At 46.5% G+C, this 19633-nt stretch overlaps 1 protein-coding gene across 1 annotated transcript in view; it reads right to left on the bottom strand.

Annotated features, from left to right (window-relative positions):
- MARCHF4 (membrane associated ring-CH-type finger 4) overlaps window positions 1-19633 on the bottom strand; it is a 103619-nt gene that overhangs the window by 19658 nt on the left and 64328 nt on the right. The window lies entirely within an intron of this gene.

Genomic DNA, 19633 nt, shown 5'->3' with positions numbered 1-19633 from the left:
GAAGGCAACATGCTCCACAGAGAAGACCTGGGAGAGCACCCCTCTCCGTGGGGGCCAGGCTGCTTCAGCCAACTCAGCTGCCAGCTCTGAGCCCAGGCCGCCCAAGTCCTAGGGCTTCTGCGACAATGGGCGGGTCAGTTTCTATGGAAGTCCTCTGCCTCCCGTGGGCTTCTCTTTAAAGGCTCAGCCAGGGGGTCTCAAGCTGTAATGTCCTCAGGGCCAGACAGGCAACACAACTGACAGAGGCCAGCCGGTGGGGACTGGGCAAACTGGAGGGCCTGGCCCCAAGTTAAAGGGATAGCCCCCATCAGCTCCAGCCTGCTGTAGATAGGGGACTCTAGGTGGCAATTTTTATGTAAAATATCCCATAGTAGCTGGGGGTGTGGTCTGGGGGAACTGGAAGCAATGAGGCAGAGGACCTGGCCCGGTAGATGGTGGTGGGATTTGAGGCCCCTGGTGTAGACCACACAGTGGCGCTCAGTCTCCAGAGATGCCTGTGACCACATGTCAGATGACCGTGACTGAAGCCTGCATCTGCTTCCTGCCAGGCGGGACACCTTGGCCCGTCGCACCTCATGAGACCCACCGCCCACTCCTCTCCCCTCCCTCTTCCCTCTCTGCCCCCGTCTCTTCTCTTTCTCCCTCCAAGGTCAGAGTCCATCATTTCTGCTTGCTGAATTCCATTCACTCAACTCCTTCATTTACTTTCCCAGAGAATTTAGCAGTTGGGCTCACCCCCTCCTCCAACCTATGCTCCCTTCTGAACTATATGTGACCCCCTCTTCCTTACTTCCTATGCCCTCCCTCCCCAAGCTCATTTATTTTAGACCTGGCCCTTCTGCCTCCCATCAAAGGACCCAGAAGATGCCACGCAGCCCCAAGCCCTGAGCCCCACACTGGTGTGTTTGTGATGTAGCCACGTGAACCATGTCCCTGCTGACTTGGGGATTTTTCCACCCAGAAAACCACATCTTGTTCCCAACTTTGATTAGACAAGCACAGGAGCCTCTGACTTATCAGTTACAGATGCCATTTGCATATTTCATCAAGCCTTTTGCTGTATACTAGAACCAGCCACTTCCTTCCAAAATGCCCAGGATCATCTTTCTTTTCCACTTCAGCTGCTCTCACTCTAAGACCACACCTGGACATGCATGAGATCTGGAATGTCCTTTTGCACCTGGTCTACCTGTCTGTCTTCATGATGGTTCCAGTGCCACCTCCTACAGGGAGTCACCCCTGACATCTCCAGCTCAGTGCTTAGATCTCTGAGCACCTTGCACTGAGCACCTTGGGCATATCCCCGTTAGAGCACCGAGCACATCCTTACAGGATCTGTATGTGTGCCTATCCACCCAGCAGAGGAGCCCTGGAAGGCAGGGATGAGGGGTCATCCACTCTGTGCCCCTTTCCCCAGTGCCTAGCCCTACTCCCAGAAGGCTCTCAACGTCTGTGTTTGAGTGAGTAAATAAAAAAATGAATCGAGTGTCCGCTCAGCTTCCTGCACTGCCCTGGAATGGGGCTGAGACTGCGCCTTCTACGAGAATGGAACCATGTCTGTCTTGTTGACCTTGGGACCCCAGCACCTGGCTCAGTGCCCAGCACTCCACGTATACATGTGCCATGAATGAACTTGGTGGCAGAAATGCTCACAGTGCCTCACCCCCAGACAACCCCCATGGTCCCCCACTTGATTCCTCCTGTTTTAATAGGCCCCCTCTACTGCGGGTCCTGGCCCTTCCCATCCCCCATTGTGGCACTTTCACCATTTGTCTCTGGGTTACTGCACTTTGACTGCTCACAGGGATAACATCTTAACCATCTTTGCATCCTCAGCACCTAGTACAGTGCCTGGGACAGACACACTCCCTCCTACTTTGATTGTGGAATGCATACGTATCTGTTTGTTTTGACCTCTAGGACCTGGCCAGCTCTGGCTCCAGGTGGGCAGCTGTGGTGCCCGGAGAGGCATAGAAGGGGCAGGAGATGCCCACATTGCTGGACACTCACCATACCCTCCCAGGCCTGCAGGTCCTTGGTGTTGAGTAGCTACTGTGTGGCTCTGAGAAGGAAGTAGGAGGTGGGGAGTGGGAAGAGGTGCTGGGGGAGGGGTGAAAGCCTTCATTATTCATGGCAGCATTTCCTAGGCTCATTAATTCTAACAGGATGAGCTGGGCTTGATTAATCAGGTTGTTAAGCAGCCATGTCAAATTGCCGATGAGGTAAGAGACATTACTTCCGATCCCTGGCAACCGTGCCAAGTGACAGAGAAGGCTGAGCTCCGTGCTTCCCAAGCAGCAGCCACAAGCCAGGAAGAGCTGCTGGCCAGGCACAGCTGATCACAAGACCTGGGCCTTCCATCGTGGCTCTGGGTGTGGGGCCATCAGGGCTCCCTGGAGTCCCCTGAGCCTCTACATACCTACCTGGAGAAGGGGTGGCATGATCCGGTCTGGCCCACAGGCCTGGGAGGGTGGGGTGAGAGCCCAGCAATAGGTGCCTGGCTACAGGGCCTAGAGGCCAAAGACGTGCTCTTCCTCCTGGAGCTCCTAGTCCCCCACCCACACTTTACCCTGGAACCGGACAGCCAACAGGTAGAACAGGGACTGCTTCGGGTGCCACAAATAGTAAAACGTGAGGATACTAAAACTGTTAGAAAAGTTAACTTTTATGAAGGAAGCAATCCAGGATTTTAGAAAAAAAATCTGGAAAAATGCTTAATTGTGGCAATCACATACATTTTGTTTTTATGATTTAGTATATTTTTATGCACATTTGGGAGGAGGTTTCATCTTTTTCTGTGTTTAGGGCTTCTAAGGGGCCTTAACCCAACTTTGCCATCTGCCGCTGATCAGACCTGTATTTCTTCAAAAGCAAAGAGAACTGGAGATGAGCCGGCAGCCACACTGATTCAGGTTAGACTTAAAGAGGTTCTTGCAGTAAACTCTGTTAAAACTGAAGTGGTAGAACATGCAAACCAAAGTGGTAAGCACCTGTCAGTATAAGGAAGACCCCTATGAAGAGAAAGGTTAAACGACCAGCTCAAGGTCACCTAGCCAGCTGGTAGCATGGCCAGAATGCAAAATCAGGTCTTTCTGACACCAGTCTCTGAGCTTCTCATCACACCACTCTGCTCACCCCCTTCTGCACCCTGGTCCCTGCCGTCCTCCCACACCTGTGTCCCTGGGTCTCTTTGTCTCTCTGCTCAGGCCCTTCCATCAAATCTCCCATGACTGCCAGCTTGTCTCTTCTCCCTGCTTTCTCACCCACTTTGGCCTTCATCATTCTTCAGTTGTGTCTTCCAGGATCTTGGTTGCTCCTGTTAACCCCCAGAGAACTGGGCACATTGTAAGTGCACAATAAAGGTGCATTTTCTGCCTGGACAGCCACCAGGGCATGGGAGGGGACAGCTCCTCAGGCCCAGCTCTCAAGGCTCCAGGCTTTTGGTGTGGAGGATTATTGCAACCTTGTCTGCAGAGCTCACAAACTGCACAGATCAAAGGGGTTTATTAAATGCAAAGGGCAACAGACACTTCCACGATGATCTGCTCAGAGCTTTGGGGCCCCGAGACCGCCGTGGGAGTGACCAAGGCAAGACAAATCGGATCTCCTCTAATCCCCTGGCCCCCATGAGACAAGGTGTGGGGAAGGGATGAATGTGGGTTTGAATGCCTCTCCTCCACTTACTGCTATGTAAACTCGGGCAAGTCTCTTACCCTCTCTGAGGCTCCTTTTCTTTTTCTGTTGCAGGTGCTCTTACCTCCTCCAAGGGTAGCTGTGGAGACTGAGTGGGATTATGCATGCAAAGTGCTGAGCACAGTGCCGGGCATAAGTCCTCTTGTGAAAATCTTACAATTTCAATTTGCCTGTCCATAGGGCTTTAATTTCATAGTATCTTTCTACTACTGCTCTATTCTGTTCTGCTACTACCAAATATGTAAGGAACAGAGCCGTGCCTTAAGTAAAGGGTCAACTAAGCCCCAGAGAGAGGCTGACATTAAAGAGCCACCTAAGAGAGTCTGCCCTTTTGAGGTGGATAAGGGGTCAGAACATAGATACTCTGACGTCTGGCCCAGGACTGTCTTCTGGGCTACCACGGGGCACTGTGAGCATCTGAGGGCCCTCCTTCCCTGGAGATGCTGAACAGAAGCGCGCCGGCCTCTTGGATGGGTTAAGGGCAGTCATGCTGGAGGCAGGAGGCAGGACAAGGTGAGCCACAGCCCGTGGCTGTGGCCAAGCTGGTGGGCAGGGACGACAGGGACGAGAACAGGATGGATTCTCCCGTCTGCCAATGGCACAGCAAGCCGCAGGTGCAAGGCTCCGGTCGCTTTTCCATTCACAGATTCCTCTGTTTATTTCTGGCTTGCTTCAGTTTTCCCCCCTCTCAACCTAAAAGGACGTGCTGGAGTCCTTAGGTTACCTGGTTGCCATGGCAGGTAAGCCCAAGACTTGCCCTTCTGCCCACACAGGCACTAGGGCAGAAAGAAACAAACAGTCTAGTGAAGCAGAGACAGCCCGGCCCTGCTGCAGCTTGTAGCTCTGTGAGATCAGAACACAGGAGACAATAGAAACATCAGCCCTGAGGTGCAGTTTAGAGACATTTTCCTTTACTGAGACTACTATGGTGGTTAAGAGCTTGGATTCTAATCCCAGACTTGGGTATATCCAGGCTTCTTATAATCTGTGTGACCCTGGGCAAGTCGCTTCACCTTTCTGGGCTTCCTTCCATCATTTTTTATCATTCATCTTGTATGTTCCACGTTCTGTGCTAGATGACAAGGATACAGCAGTGAATGGAACTAAGCAAAATTCTCTAGTAAAGAGAGACAGACAAAAAGATAAATGAACTCTAAGCACCTAAGATGCTGTAGCGTGCTATGGAGAAAACAAGCAGGGAAACGGAAAACAAATACCAGGCAGAAGGCAGGTTGAAATTCTAACTAGGGTGACTATGGAGGGCTTCACTACAAGCGGACATTGAGTGAAGCCCTGAGGAAGGTAAGGGAGCACACCGTGCAGATTTCTGGGGGCTGAGAATCCAGGCAGAAGGAACTTCAAGGGCAAAGCCCCCAAGGCAGGAGCACACCTGGCATGTGCTAGGGACACGGAAGAGGCTGGCTGATGTGTCTGGGTTAGAGTGAATGAGGGGAGACGGGAAGGAGATGAGGTCAGAGATATAATGGGGATCAAGAATAGGGGACAAATCAAAGCTGTGGGCCATGTTAAGGACTTGGCATTTACTGTGAATGAGATGGAAAATCGTGAGCATGTTTTGAGCAGAAGACACTGACATGATCTGATGTTTGGTAGGATCACCGTGGCTACTGTACTGCAAATAGACTAGAAGGAAGCAAGCACGGGGTGGGCAGACAGGAGGCTACTGCAGTGATCCAGGTGGGCAGTGCTGGTGTTTTGGACCAGCGGGGTAGCAGTGGAAGTTCTGAGAAATGGCCAGTTTCTGGATATATTTTGAAGATACAGATATGAAGATTTGCTGATAGACTGGGTGTGGCAGATGAGAAGAGGAAAGTCAAGGGTGATGCTGATTTTGACCTGAGGCATGAGAAGGATGGAGAGTTGCTTTCAGCTGGGGTGGGAAAGACCGAGGGGGGACAGCTTCGGAGCTGTCCACTTTGAGATGCCTATTAAATATCAAATAGGGACTGTAAACCCTGTTAGTCTGAAGTTTAGCGGAAAGGTCAAGGCTCAAGATACAAATTGGTGTACAGATGGTGTTTAAAGCCATGAGCCTTGGAGTTTGAAATCACCAAAGGAGTGAATGTAAGGAGGAAAAGGGGGGGTCCCGGGGCTGCTCCCTAGAGGACGCCGGGATCCTGGAGCTTGGGGGGTGGGAAGGCACCGCAGAAGGGACTGAGAAGGAAGGTCCGTGAGATGGGAAGGGAACAGGATGTTCCAGAAGCCTACAAAGAAGACAGTTTCCAGAAAGAGGGAACCGTCAGCCTTGTCAAGGGCTGGTAGGTCAGGTTGGGTGAGAACTGAGAATAAACCACAGAGTTGCCAAGTCGCCAGGTCCTCCTTCGATTTCTTCTATTTTGTAGGTGAAAAGTGAAGCAAAGCCGTGGGCTGAGTGTGAAGGTGGGAGGAGGGGTCCGAGGTCTGAGAATTTGCAGAAGTCAGCCAGGAGACTTTAAGAGGGATTAGACTGGAAAAATAAACCATGATTGACGGGGCACTCAGGGTCTTTTTTATTAAAATAAAATGGCTCATCTGTGCAACTGGGCGAGGATGGCAGAAAGAGACTGTATCTAGCCCCGTGCCTTGCACACTGGAAGCTCTCAGCAAGCGCTGGCTAATGTCAGGGGTGAGCGGAGGGCTACCGCGGCCTTCCTTGACTGTCTCCTCTCCTATCAAGTATTAGTCAGTTTCCTTCCTTCTTCCTCCTTTATATAACATTCTATTATGAATGATCCTAATGCTATAAACATTTCACACTTGTAACAAAATACTTGCATAGACGTTCGACCACCTACTACCTCAATAATCAAATTAGGCTGATAATTATTTCTCCTGTTTTACAAACAAAGATATCCATTCAGAGGGGTGGTTACTTGCTCAAGAGAAAGGCAGAGTAAGGCTCTGAAACCAGCTCTGTCCACCAGGCGGCCTGTACCCACGGCATGTGTGCCCACTCCAGCGTTACCTGCCTTGCACCTCTCCAGAGGCCTCGTTCGTCAGACCCTTACCTTTCCAGCTGTAATAAGAGGGGTGACCCTGCCGGCTCCCCTATTACCATATAAGTGCCGAGGCAGTAGCCCTAGCTGCTTTGCCCCTCTCCTCTGAACTCAATTCCAGGCAGTGGTCCTTGGGTGTTAATTGCTGTGGCAGTGGTGGGGGAACACAAAGCACTTGAACTCCCCCCCCATGCCTTCCTCACACCCCTACCCTTGGTGGGAAGGGACATTCGAGAAGTCAAATAAAGAGAGATTTTTGTAAATTTAGTAATACCTGAAAGTTTTCTGAGAGATGTAGTCTAGATTAATAAGAAAATTTACACTTGCCTTGTAAATGTTTCACTGTAAAGACTCAGAGGACCTAAAGCTGTAAAAATCAGAATTTCCCCTCCAAGGTGGACCCAGAACCTGTGTGTCTTGGTGTGGGAGGAATGGGTATAGGAGTAGATAAACCTTACTGGGATTATGGAGGAGAAAGGAGGGAGGCCAAAGTAAGGAGGGACTCCCCAGGGTCCATCCTGGGTAGTTTTTGTGAAGCTGTATAGTTGACCTGATAAGGAAAGAGGACTGTTTGGATCACTCCCTGGGCTCCCTGGAGTCCACATATCTGGGGGAACAACAGGGGAACTTATCAATAATATATCCTCCCAACTTTATGGGCACCACCAAACCGATCCATGATATTAATCAACTATTTGTGTAGCTGGGATCTGGGTTGGTGGGAGGAGACAAAAGGGGGAGCACAGATGGGACTGTAAATTGGGAAAAACCTAGAAGATTTCAAGTGTCTTCTTCCTGTAGGAGACCAGACCATGATTTTTTGATTCCACGGATCTGTGACAGGTCCACGTATCCTCTTACTAGGATCAAGAAAAATGACCTGTCATGAAGCCCTCATCAGCAAAGGTCATGGTGGAGAGCTATATAGGACAGGGTGTGACTCCTGCTGCCCTGGGGATGATAAAACAACTTCCCCCCTTCTCTGTGGGAGGCAGGCCAGTTGGTAAGATGACCTTCAAAGATCTCCATGGCCTCACAATCCATTATTATACACAGACAAGTCATTCTGAATTCTCTGCGTATTGTGTCAGGCAGTATATGTATGGGTAGCTCTTTGTTTTCTGCCTAGAACACTTGCAGGCCAATCTTGTAGCTCTGCCACCCACCCATAGCATTAACATGCTCCTTCCCATCCAGGCCATGCCCAAGCTTCTCGCGTCCCCTCACAAGGGCACCAAGGCCAAACCTCGCCTTCAGGAGACTAGGCAGTGTGTCAACACTGACGGAAAGAAATAAGGAATTGTTGCAAGATGATTTGATTTGAAAAAGAAAGAACTCTATTACTAAGTAGAAAAAAAGAGATTTAAGGCCTTACTAAGCTGTAGTTATCTATACTAAATCCAATTAACCATGTATTTCTAGCTCTGCTCTTATACCAGCAACTTACTTTCACACACACACACACACACACACACACACACACACACACACACACACACACACGTATAATCTGCCTCCCTCTTCATGGAAAATTTTCCAGATCGGTTTAAAAAGAAAAGAAACAGCAAGAGACAAGGAAAACAAATGCACAGGCCCAAACCAAACCGTCCAAGCCATGTTTTTCATTTTCATGATAATTATTTTATTCCTGCTGTGCTTTTCTCCCTATAATTTAATGGGTATAAGACAAATGTACCTCTTCCCACTAACTGCCTCAAAATTTACTCAACTGGTACTAGAAAGAAGAACTTAACTTCACAATAATTGAATTTAAATAACATCCAATTCCACAAAGTCGAACATGATCTGCATAATAAACAAACCAAGCTCTATGAAGGCTGGTGGAAAAAAAGAAGGTCATATTTTATGTGTATATTCATAATCCTATTTATATTTCCAGTGACCTAATGTACAAAACACTGTCCGTTTGTCTTTCTGCATAACTCATCATTACCAAAGAGTTAAAATTAAAGGCTGATCTGCCTCCAGTCGTCTGCCTGATTCAATAGAAAGATATCATTTTAATAAGCTGTGGCTGGCCAGAATTGGGCTATGTGCATGCAACAGAGGGCTGGGCCTGTTTCCAAGGTTCCAGGCCATCAGCCTGAAATGTAGGAGATTCCAGGTCACTGTGTCCTCTTTCTCACAAGTCAGGCCAAGCCAAGGGCACAAGTCAATAAGTTAAGGGACAAATACTCAATTGCCCCTGGGATCAGCCCTCTACAGTCCCTGCACACTGGCAGAGGGATGCCCAGCTTTAGTTGGGCAAAACCTTCATGTTATTTGAAAGAATTGTGGTGAGATTCTACAAAAATTCATTTTAAGTCACTGTAATTAATGTGTCATTCAGTGTATTTAGGGGACACAGCAGTTGTTACAAGTGTAAATGAACTATGATGGTGTGTTACACTTCACACATGTTCTGAATCACAGCCCTAGGCACTTAGAACCTTCTGTACAGCTGACTCTTACAAAGCAAAAGAGCAGGGCCTTTCCTGGGTGTCAGCCACAGCTCTGCCACCCTCCGGCAGGTGACCTTGGGCTAAACTACCTAAGTCTTGATTCCTTGGTTCTCAGATTTTAGCATATATAAGAATCACCTGGCCAGGAAGACAGTGTAGCACAGAGAAGACAAGTAGTGACTCTGTGGCATCTTGCTATGCTGATGGACAGTGACTGTTGTGGGGTGTGTGGGGGAGACTCAATAATATGGATGAATGTAGTGACCACAGTGTTGCTCATGTGAAACCTCAGTAAGATTGTATATCAAATGATACCTTAATTAATTAAATAAATTGCAAAAAAAAAAAGAATCACCTGGGAGCTTGCTAAGAATTCAAGATTCCCAGTTTTCTTCAGAAATTCATATTCCATGTAGACCCACACTTCCTCTCCTGAAGCAAATTTGGCTAGCAGTCACTTTGTAAAACTCTGGGACAGATAGATACTTTTGGCAAAGCTTCTGATTTTCCTACATCACTCTAAGTATACAAAGCATACATGCTCTTATGTATACAAAGATAAAAATAAATACCAATAGCTAAAACTTATTGAGCACCTACCACATGTCAAGCCCTGTATGCAAGCTTTGACTGCTGAGTTCAAATCCTGGTTCTTCCACTTACTAGGTGAAAGACATTGTACAAGTTACCTACCCACTCTGAGCCCCATCACCCATACCTATACTGCTTTACAAATCCTGCTGTTGCTACGGCCGCCTCTTTTACAAGTTCACACTTACTGAACATGTGCTGGGAACACATGTTGTTTTAAGCACTTTTGGGGAAAATGGAAGTTCCTATGGCCAGGATCCTCACCTGGCCCTAAACTACTTGATGATATAACTGGCCTGCTGCTGGGCCACTGCTTCCACACCTGTAGGCAATGAACTGTTAGTGACTGAGTCACTGTATAAAGAGCTCTGCCCAGTGTTCTGGGCGGGGAAGAGATCAATTGGGACTACAGGCCTGCAGGCTGCTGGATGCAGATGTGATTCTCATGCTGACCTACCACCAGGAGAATAAGGCCAGGTATAAACCCTTTTACCCCAAGAATGCTCCATTGTCATTTATGAGTCTCCCTGAGTCCATAATGAACTTTCCCTGGGCTGAAACCCTCAGGCAAGACAGCACTTGGCATGAATGAGGCAGTAGAGCATGGTTACTGTGGCCAGCAGACCCAGACTGGCTGGTCTGATTTGTTCCACCATTTATTAACTATGTGACCTGGGCAAGTTTGCTCAGAGGTAAAATAGGACCAAAGTTACTTTTCCTGCCTCCTCAGGTCACATGAGGATTAAGTGAGATAATATACCATGAGAAGTATTCAGAACCCTGCCTGACACATAGTGGGTGCTCACTGGAGATTATTTATTGTCTCTCATGTACCTACCTATCCTTACTGAGTCTCTTCACATCCTTACCAAAGGGGTAGGGAGAGGATGCTGCTCCCTGGCACTGTGGATGAGGGGTCTCTGTGTTGGCTGCCCTACCAAGCACCTCCTTTTACCACCTTGTGAATGAAGCTCATCAGTCTGCAAACTGTGAGTACTTCAGCTGCTGGGGGCCTGCATAATGAGTATAAGACAATAATAGTGTGATGAAGGCCGGGAGTCTCCAGGTGCTGCTAGCTGCCCTGTTATTTCAGGAGAGGGAAGAACAAAACAGATTCCCCAGCTCTCATCCACCTGGTAGCCTCTCTTATGAACCATCCCTCCCAAGCTTTCTTCCCTTACATGCCTGTGTTTCTACCTCTTGTGATGGGGTAAACAAAAAAGTCTTAAACCGTGAGTCTTTACAGCCGGCACTCTCCTATCACCCTCCCCCTTTCAGGTAAGACTGTGAATTTGTGTGTTCATGGAGCCGACTGGGGGCTTTATGATGCCCTTAGAAATAGAGGAAAGGAGGAGAAGGGAAAGCAGGGCAGACAGGCTAAAATGCTCTGCATAATGAAGATTATTAGCAAGGGAAGGGAAGAGAGGAAAAAAGAGATGTTTGCCTTTTAATTTCCTCTGCCTGCTTTATAAAGAGATTGCAGTAAACACTGGAACGTGTTTTCAATTGTTTCTCTGAATGGGACTTGCATTTCTTTCTGATGAGCTTCATTTTGAATATATTCCATTTAGACCGAAAAACCTGAAGCCCCGAGAGGGCAGTGGCCTTTCCTAGGGTGGTGCAGTGGGGCAACACTGAAACAGTGAAAAATGACAGACCCTTCCTGCTCTGGGTAGGAGCTCAAATCCCTGTGGAATTGATGCCTCTCACTGGGTGACACTCATTCCAGAGCCTACTGAAACCTCGGCCCAGTGCTTTTCACACATCTCAAGGAAACGTACTATTCCTGAAGTCTTGGCTCTTGGCTCTAGTTCCCCGACAGGAATGAGCAGGCTACGTAGAATTGGAATTACTATGGTGTGTGAATAGACCCCAGTCTGTTGACTCTGAGCTTCTGCTAAGCTGCTGCAAGTGGTTGTAACTTCTGTCATCTTGGCAATTTTACTTTTTGTTTGAAAGAATTCTATATTCCTTAATTCTGGGCCTAGGAAGGCGGGTGGTCTTCAAAGGTCTTCCTCTCTATCCCCCAGATTCTGGTCAGGCTGCCTGCCTCCAACCCTGCAGATGGAGTGGTCCTACATGGAGATAATGCAGGGAAGGGTTCCCCAGAGCCTGCATGCTTACCAGTGCCTCCCAGTTTTCCCTTTTGCATCCACATGTGAAAGCCAATGCAGGACAGACCAGAGCTCATAGGCGAGCCCAAGCCTCTGCACTCAAGGCTCAGCACTGTTTCCCTAGAAAAAACTGAGACTATAGCCCACAGCAGCCTTCATGGAGGAGCCATCCAGGGGCCTTGGTTGAGCACCTGATCTCAGCCCTGGTATTAAAAGCTCCAGCTGGCTCTAGCCCAGATACACGTACACACTAGCACGTGCTTTCTCAGACTTTGCCGTAGTTTTTACACCGGCATTTCACTTAATTAGTGACTGGTATGTAAAATATTACTTCCTTTGATTTGCCTTTAACCTCTTTTGGGTAATAAGGTGGTTAACCAAGCAATCAAGACTTGCTGTTTTCAATCATTTTTTGAAATATGGTAATCCAAGTCCACGTTCCCACTTTCCTTGTACTTCATGATTGTTTAAAACTTCATTCATCTTCCCCTCAGGAATCATCCATCCACACTAAAAGTCTTTTTTTAGATCCTATTCTCATGTCATACATCATTTCAGCCACTTTTTTCTGCACTGTCCTCAGTCTCTCAGATTTTTAGGTGAGTTTTCCTGCTATGACAAAGATAGCCAAGGTTCCATATGTCCAGAGGCTGAGGGAGAAAATGTCGCATCTTAAAAACATGTAGAGATTTCATATAAATCAGATTTTCCTCATAACTATAGCCCACCCAACATACACATACTTTTCTCCAAATCAGAAATGTAATATACATTCAGTTTCTAACTTGTATTTTTCCATTCACACTATGTCATGAAAAATTTCTCATGGTGACCGATGATTTCATGGATCATTTCCATGATTATTTCCTTAGAGAACAGTTCTGGAAGGGAATTGCTAATTTAAAGGGCATGGACACTGTGTGTGTGTGCCCAGTTGGACTTTTTTGTGTATGTGTGCCTTCTTATTCCCCTCACCGTCCCCACCCACTCACCCCAGACCCTCCCCCATGGTAACCACCAGTCCCTTCTGAGGGTCTATGAGTCTATTGCTGTTTTGTACATTTTGTTTTGCTTTGTAGTTACATTCCACAAATAAGTGAAATATGATATTTGTCTTTCTCTCTGCCTTGCTAACTTCATTGAGCATGATACCCTCTAGATCCAGCTGTGTTATTGCAAATGGCAGGATTTCTTTTTATGGCTGAATAATATTCCGCTGTGCGTATGTACCACATCATCTTTATCCATTCATCTATTGATGGACACTTAGGTTGCTTCCCTGTCTTGGCTGTTGTAACTAATGCACCAATAAGCATAGGGCTGTATATATCTTTTCAAACCAGGGATTTTGTTTTCTTTGGATAAATTCCTAGAAGTAGAATTACTGGGTCAAATGGTATTTCTATTTTTAGTTTTTTGGGAACCTCCATACTGCTTTCCATGGTGGATGCACCAATTAACATTCCCACCAACAGTGTAGGAGGGTCCCCACAAAGTGCATGGACATTTTTAAGGCCATTGATACATGGTACCAAATTGGTCTTAGAAAGATGACACCATTTTCCATCCATATCATTACAGTGTTCAGTATCCCTTGCTATTACCCCATATTCAATGTCCTTTACATTCTCATGGGTGACTATGAGTAGTACCATGGCCGTGACCACGAGAAGGAAGGCTCATAAAATACAGGCAGTCTATTCCTTTCTACCTTTCTTCCCACTGTAGGGAAGGAGCAGAAGGTGGCTGCCTGCTTGGGCAGAGTTAAATCCAGAATTTGCAGCAATGCAACCGAGGCAGTCTTGGGGGAAGAGTCTCAGCCATGAAAGCACAAGAGGGCACCTAGCCAGCTGGAGGCTGCAGAATCTTAGCCTGGGTGCCAACGGGTCTTTTCCTTCTCCAGGGAACTGATGGGTGACAGGGAGGACTCAGAGTACTCTTGTTAAGAGTCCAGCGTAGCTCAGTCTCCGAGATGGCAGAATACAAGGCAAGACACCTGGGGGCAAAGGGTCCTACATTTAAGACCCTTCACCTGGATAACTGCCCACCATTGCCCTCTAAGATACCTAGGTATGGGTATCTACACCACACTCCTCTCAGTAATGCCCTTATGTGACTGGGCAACTTTGCTGTTAAAATGTATCACAATCTAAGCTTATTTTTCCTGCTACAATTTCTGCCTTTTCCTGATGAATGGGCAGTGCACAGGCTTTGAAATCAAATAACTTCTGGCTCTGCAGTTTACTAACTGTATCAGTTAGTTCAGCCTACTAACCATCCTCCTGCATATGCACCCCAAAATTGGTGGCTTAAAATAACGATGTATTACTTTTCACAAGTCTACCAGTGCGCTGAGTAGGTCTGCTGGTCTGGTTTGATTGGGCTTGGCTGGGCTCTCTCATGCACCTGTGAGCTGGCTAGAAGCTGGGTGACCTAGGATGGGCCCACCTCTGCTCATGTGTCCCTTGTCATTCGGATTGCCTGGGCTTGTTCACGTGTTGACAGAAGAGTTCCTGCCAAAAAGAGACAGTAAGACCAGTGCACAGGCTCTTTTCAAGCCTCAGCTTGCACCAAGTTTGCTAATGTCCCATTGGCCAAAGCAAGTCATGTGGCCTACTCCCAAATCTGATCAAGCATTACCAAAAGTCAGTGACTACAGGGAAGCATAAAGATCGAGGGCCATTGGTATAACCAATCTATCACATTAGTTGTGTGATCCTGGACAATTTCCTTAATCTCTCTGAGTCTTAGTTCTGTCATCTGTGAAAATGCAGTTTCTTGGAGGATTCCTTGCTATAATACATGTATGGTGTCTGGCACACAGTAAACATTCCGTATGTGTTTCTTTCTCTGCTCTTCTTCCATCATTTGGACTTCGTCTTTTTTCTTAAATGCATTAATTCTATGCCTTACCATTTACATTCAAAGCTTCAACACAATAACACTGCACATAGGCTCCTGTTCAATCCCCAGCTCCTAGCCTTTGGCTAACACAGGAGGCCCTCGATTCATTCCAGTCATCTGGAATTTGGATACAAAGGAAATCAAGGGGTCTCCCCTCCCTTGATCCATAGGACTGTCCGGTTGAGAGAGGACCTCTTGGCTGTCTGATTCAGCTCTACTACCAAGAGTGAAAAACAAAGGGTTAATATCTCTGCCTTAATGGATGACTCTGAATAGAGTCAACAGGAAGGGGAAGCCTCCATTTCCTAGTTTAAAATGGCCTTGGGGGTAGGATAAGTATTTTGGCCTCTCCTTAGCTAATCAGCTCCAGAAGAGACATTAATTGCAGCCAGTCTGTCCTGCTGGGGAGACCCAAGGCTGCCAGCCCCCTTGCTGGGAATGGAATAGAATTTTAATTGGCTGTGAAAGCATCATGGCAGGAGGTGCAGGGAAGAGTTGGCCCTACCCCCCTGAGCAGGTGAGAGAAGCTTCAAGGGGAAGGCCCTGGGGAGGTGCATGGCAGCAAAGAATGGCTACTTTCAGGGGCCATCCCAGCTGCAACACCACTGTTGCAGTTCTAGGGCTGGACTCCAGCCAGGGCCAAGGACTTCCTTACCCGGTGTTCTTAGTGGGGGCAGCCCAGGAGCAGCAGGCTGTAAACCCTCTCATCTCTGTGCTTCCCTGACTCTCCTAAGGGAAAGCCTGCATAGTTACTATCACTGGTATACCTAAGGAAACCAGTAGCCCCTACCTCAGAGAACTCTCCCAATGTAAGCTCATCCCCTTACAAGCCCATCCCGTGTGTGTGTGTGTGTGTGTGTCCATTTGTCTGCTTGTGTGCTTTGAAGCAGTGGCATAGCATTCCTGTGTTGTTCAGAGCAATGTTAATATGTTTTCCTCAAGTAAATTAATGTGATAAGGCTTGGGGAAGTGTGTTCTCCTGGCAATGTGTGTGCTTTCTGCCATGGCAATTCCTGGAACACACATATAATATGGGATGACAGATGTAGGTCAGTGGATGTGACTATGAAAAACAAGACAATGTCAACTGGTTAGCATAGATGTGGAATTATCCATGCTGTGGTTTTTGGAGACTATTAGGCAAGTTATTTAACCTCCTGGTGCCTCAGTTTCCTCATCAATGAAATGAGAGCAATAGTCGAAGTTATCTATTAAGAGTTTTGGAAAAAATAATGAAATATAAAGAGCTTAAAATAATGCAGAGACTCAATAAATGTGTTTCCATGATTATGCCTCGTGAAGTGGGGGAGGGGTTGGTCATTGACCATTTGTACTCTGTTGACCTAGTGGCATAATGAACCTGTTGGCAAAAAGCAGAGGAGCAAAATATATACAAGCAAAATCAACACTGTCAGAAAACTGTTTTGTGTTTGTGAAGAAACTCTACTTCATTAATACTTTAAAACTTCAAGCAATAAAACATCATTTGTTATGACTAAACAGTTTTATTTTTGTGTATTTTGGTTTTCATTATCAGATTTTTATCAAAAGCTTATCACACAGTTAGGAGAGGAGAGATGAATTGGAGGACACTGTTGGAAGCAGAATTTTATAATTCATAAAGATATGAAGATGAGCTTCTAAAACAAAACAAAACCTCAGTTCCATTTCTACTGTCTCCCCCATTCATGCCTCCTGTCTCCTCACTGGGGAATAAGACATCTTTCTGGTTTAAGCTCAGAACATAGGAATGAAAACAGCCAGACTGAAAGAAGTGACCATTTCGGCATCTTCTCTGAAGTGGTGAGAACTTCATCTCCTACAAAAGCAGACAGAAATCCTTGACTTTTGGGGAAAAGATCCTGAGGAAGATGGCATTGATTCACCCTTAGAAGACAGAACAGGCCTCCCATTACTGGCAACAGCCCTTTCCCCTCCAGACCTCTTCCCCTAGATCATAACTGGGTGCCCAGCCTCCCATGCCTAATCTCTCCCAACTTGGACCATCGATGTTTGGGAAAGTAGTAAGGCAGTCATTAAACGAAGTAATTGGTTGTACACATCAGCTCACCCCTTCAAGCATTCATTATTCTCACATTTCCTGTGTCTGGAATAGATTGGTAGTGTCAGTGGAGATTGATCCTGTTCTTTCACCTCTGTTCAAGGAACTCAAAAGGGTGGCTGGGCCACTTGACTAGGGGTCAGGCTGCAGGTGGCAATGCAAGTGCCCCGGAGCATTCGGGTGCTCAACCCCGATGACGTAAGGGAAGACGCAGCGGCTCTGGGGGTGTGCTGGGTAAAAGCCTGGCTTGGAGTCCTGGCCCTCCACTGGGCAAGTCTGTTTCTCTTTCTAGACCTCTGTTTGCTCATTATTTAAATAGGGACGTTGGATCTAACACTCTCTACCAGTTTTTGACAGTATCTGACTTTTTAGAAGTTTATGAAGTATGCAAAGGCTCTGTAGTTGCAAAACAACGCAACACAAGATTCCAGGAATTGCCTGAAGGTAAATTAGACCAAAGGCAGAGAAACAGGAGCTGTCTGGGACTGAAGGGAGCACACTGCATGGGCAGATGAGGATGTCTCCTGGAAGTGGCGCTGCCAACCAGTGGACAACCCCCTGCCCAGCCCAGAACCCTAAAGCAGGGGACCCAGGGAGAGCTGTTTAAGGCTGTGCATCTGCAGCACAGCAGTGGAAGAACCAGGTATGGGAATCCTCAGGGTACTGGAAGTATTTGCTCCCTGGAGTAGAGAAGGGTAGATTTCTATTGCTTGCCCCTAATTATTTTTAAAGAGCACATGATTCACTTCCTCATGCCCCCATATCTCTAAGCAAGCTTATCTTCTGTTTGGCTTCTCAGCTACGTAAGAATCTAAAATGAGATCCTTTGATGTGGGAACATAAGCACACTAGGTATTGAAAGGAGTGTCTTCCACTGTAAACATAAACCAGGCTTTTTGGTCTCTCTCTTGGTTTCTTACAAATTTTCTTGGCCTGAATTATTTCTTTTCAGAATATGATCACCCAGAGTAAAAGATCATTAAATCAAAGTTCCAGACTTGCCTCAGCCCCACCTTGCAGGCTGGCGGGGAGCCGAGTTCCTCTTCAGCTCATTGCCCCTCTCCTCTGCTATCTCTCCCTGCTCTCTCATCTCACAAAGAAGACGCAGTTCTCCTGGCATGCATATGACGTAAGGTTAATGCCATTTATTTATGTTTTCGTTCTATTGTTTTTGCCTTTGCTCTTTAAATCCCTATCAGTCAAGTCTGTCACAGACCCTAGAACAGTGTGAAAAGCATTTACAGACTCCATGGAAGCCATTCCACTCAGCACGCAAGCATCCCATGTGTGTCACTTAATTATCCACCAGCCTCTCAGTGTCAGGGAGCTCACTACCTACAGCTGCATTTTTTCATAGTTTCAATCAGTGATTGCTTTCTGGAGGAATGACAGATATTAGGTTGCAAGCTGTGTGCAAGCTCGGTGAAGGGGCATTACAAAAGACTGGACAATGATCATGGTGTATGGTGATGTGTGTCCATATTAGTGAGAATGGTATGTATGTGAAGCCAGAAAAGGAGACCTGTACATGTAAGTTCACATCGTGCACTATGGGTTTGTCTGAAGGTTCGGGTGGCTGTGGTACACGGCCTGAGTGCCTTCTCCCATCATCTTTGCCCCAGTTTTCCTCATCACCTGTCCCACCCACCTCTTCTGGAATTAATCCCTATCTCCATTTGCCATAAGCACCTCTTTCTTGCCCTGACAGTGACCCTAAGACAAAAATACCAGAAGCAAGGAGAATGAGAGACAGAAACATGGGCTAGAGGAGGGAACCATGGAATAAAAGAGCTGACATGGGGTGCCTAGGAGTGGCTAAAAGACTCCCCAAGAAAATCAGGAATGGATGGGCAGGCCTCTCATTGTCCAGCCAAGTTGGCAGACCTTGCACACAAACACTGTGGTGAAGAGCTCCAGTTCTGTGAATCGTTGACCTACCTCCTCTCAGCCCAGGGTTGTCGTAAGTCCATGTGCAAACTGAGCAACTTGTGCAGGGGGCTGTTGTGGGTGGTCCAGTCACATGGAAGGAATCAAGGACTGGTCCTTCCCAGCAGTCTCCCTGTCCTCATCCCTTTCTCTTTTGTCTGAGCCGCTCAGAGGAATGACACAGAATAAACCATAAAGAATGAAGAGACAAGAGGGATCACACATACCTTCTCCTGGCATCTCCTGTATCTAAACCACGCTCTTTTCTTGTGAGGACATCCCAACACATCTACCCAACCGCTCTTCACACTTCTTTCACCTAAACGTTTTTCATAATAGTCATATCATCATCATTATGATCACAGAAGAGGTTGTTTTGATTTTGCATTTGGACCCCAAGGACATTTTGATTCTGTGTTTACAAGTATAGAGTTTTAATGGGAATTAGATATGCATTGATAAACTCTCCTTGAGAAAGTATTTTCCAGAGAATTCTCTTAAAGCCAAATTAATTTTTAATCTTTTTTACTATAGAGCAGTTAAACTGTTTCCATTTTTTTCCTATTTCTCATTTAATGTTATTGAAACTTTTCATCAGGATAAATCTTTTATAATTAATATATGTGTTAATCTTTCAGTTGGTTGATGTTTTTGGCACATGTTAAAATTTGCTAATTATAGCTTCTGTCACTGAAATTTTTATTTTGTGGACTTTATAATCCTTCCAAATTGAATTTTTTTCTGGATCAAAGTTTGCAGATCTGAATTGTGTCCAGAAGCTGTGACTCTTCTGCCAGATTTTAATAAATTGTAAATTTTACTGAGTTCAGTTTTAGCTACTATAAGTTTTCTTGTATTAAACGTTTCTAAACATCAGAGTGAAGA

The sequence above is a fragment of the Manis pentadactyla genome, chromosome 6 (assembly GCF_030020395.1).
Source record: "Manis pentadactyla isolate mManPen7 chromosome 6, mManPen7.hap1, whole genome shotgun sequence".
NCBI classification, from domain to species: domain Eukaryota; kingdom Metazoa; phylum Chordata; class Mammalia; order Pholidota; family Manidae; genus Manis; species Manis pentadactyla.
This window is presented reverse-complemented; position numbering and strand designations above follow the sequence as displayed.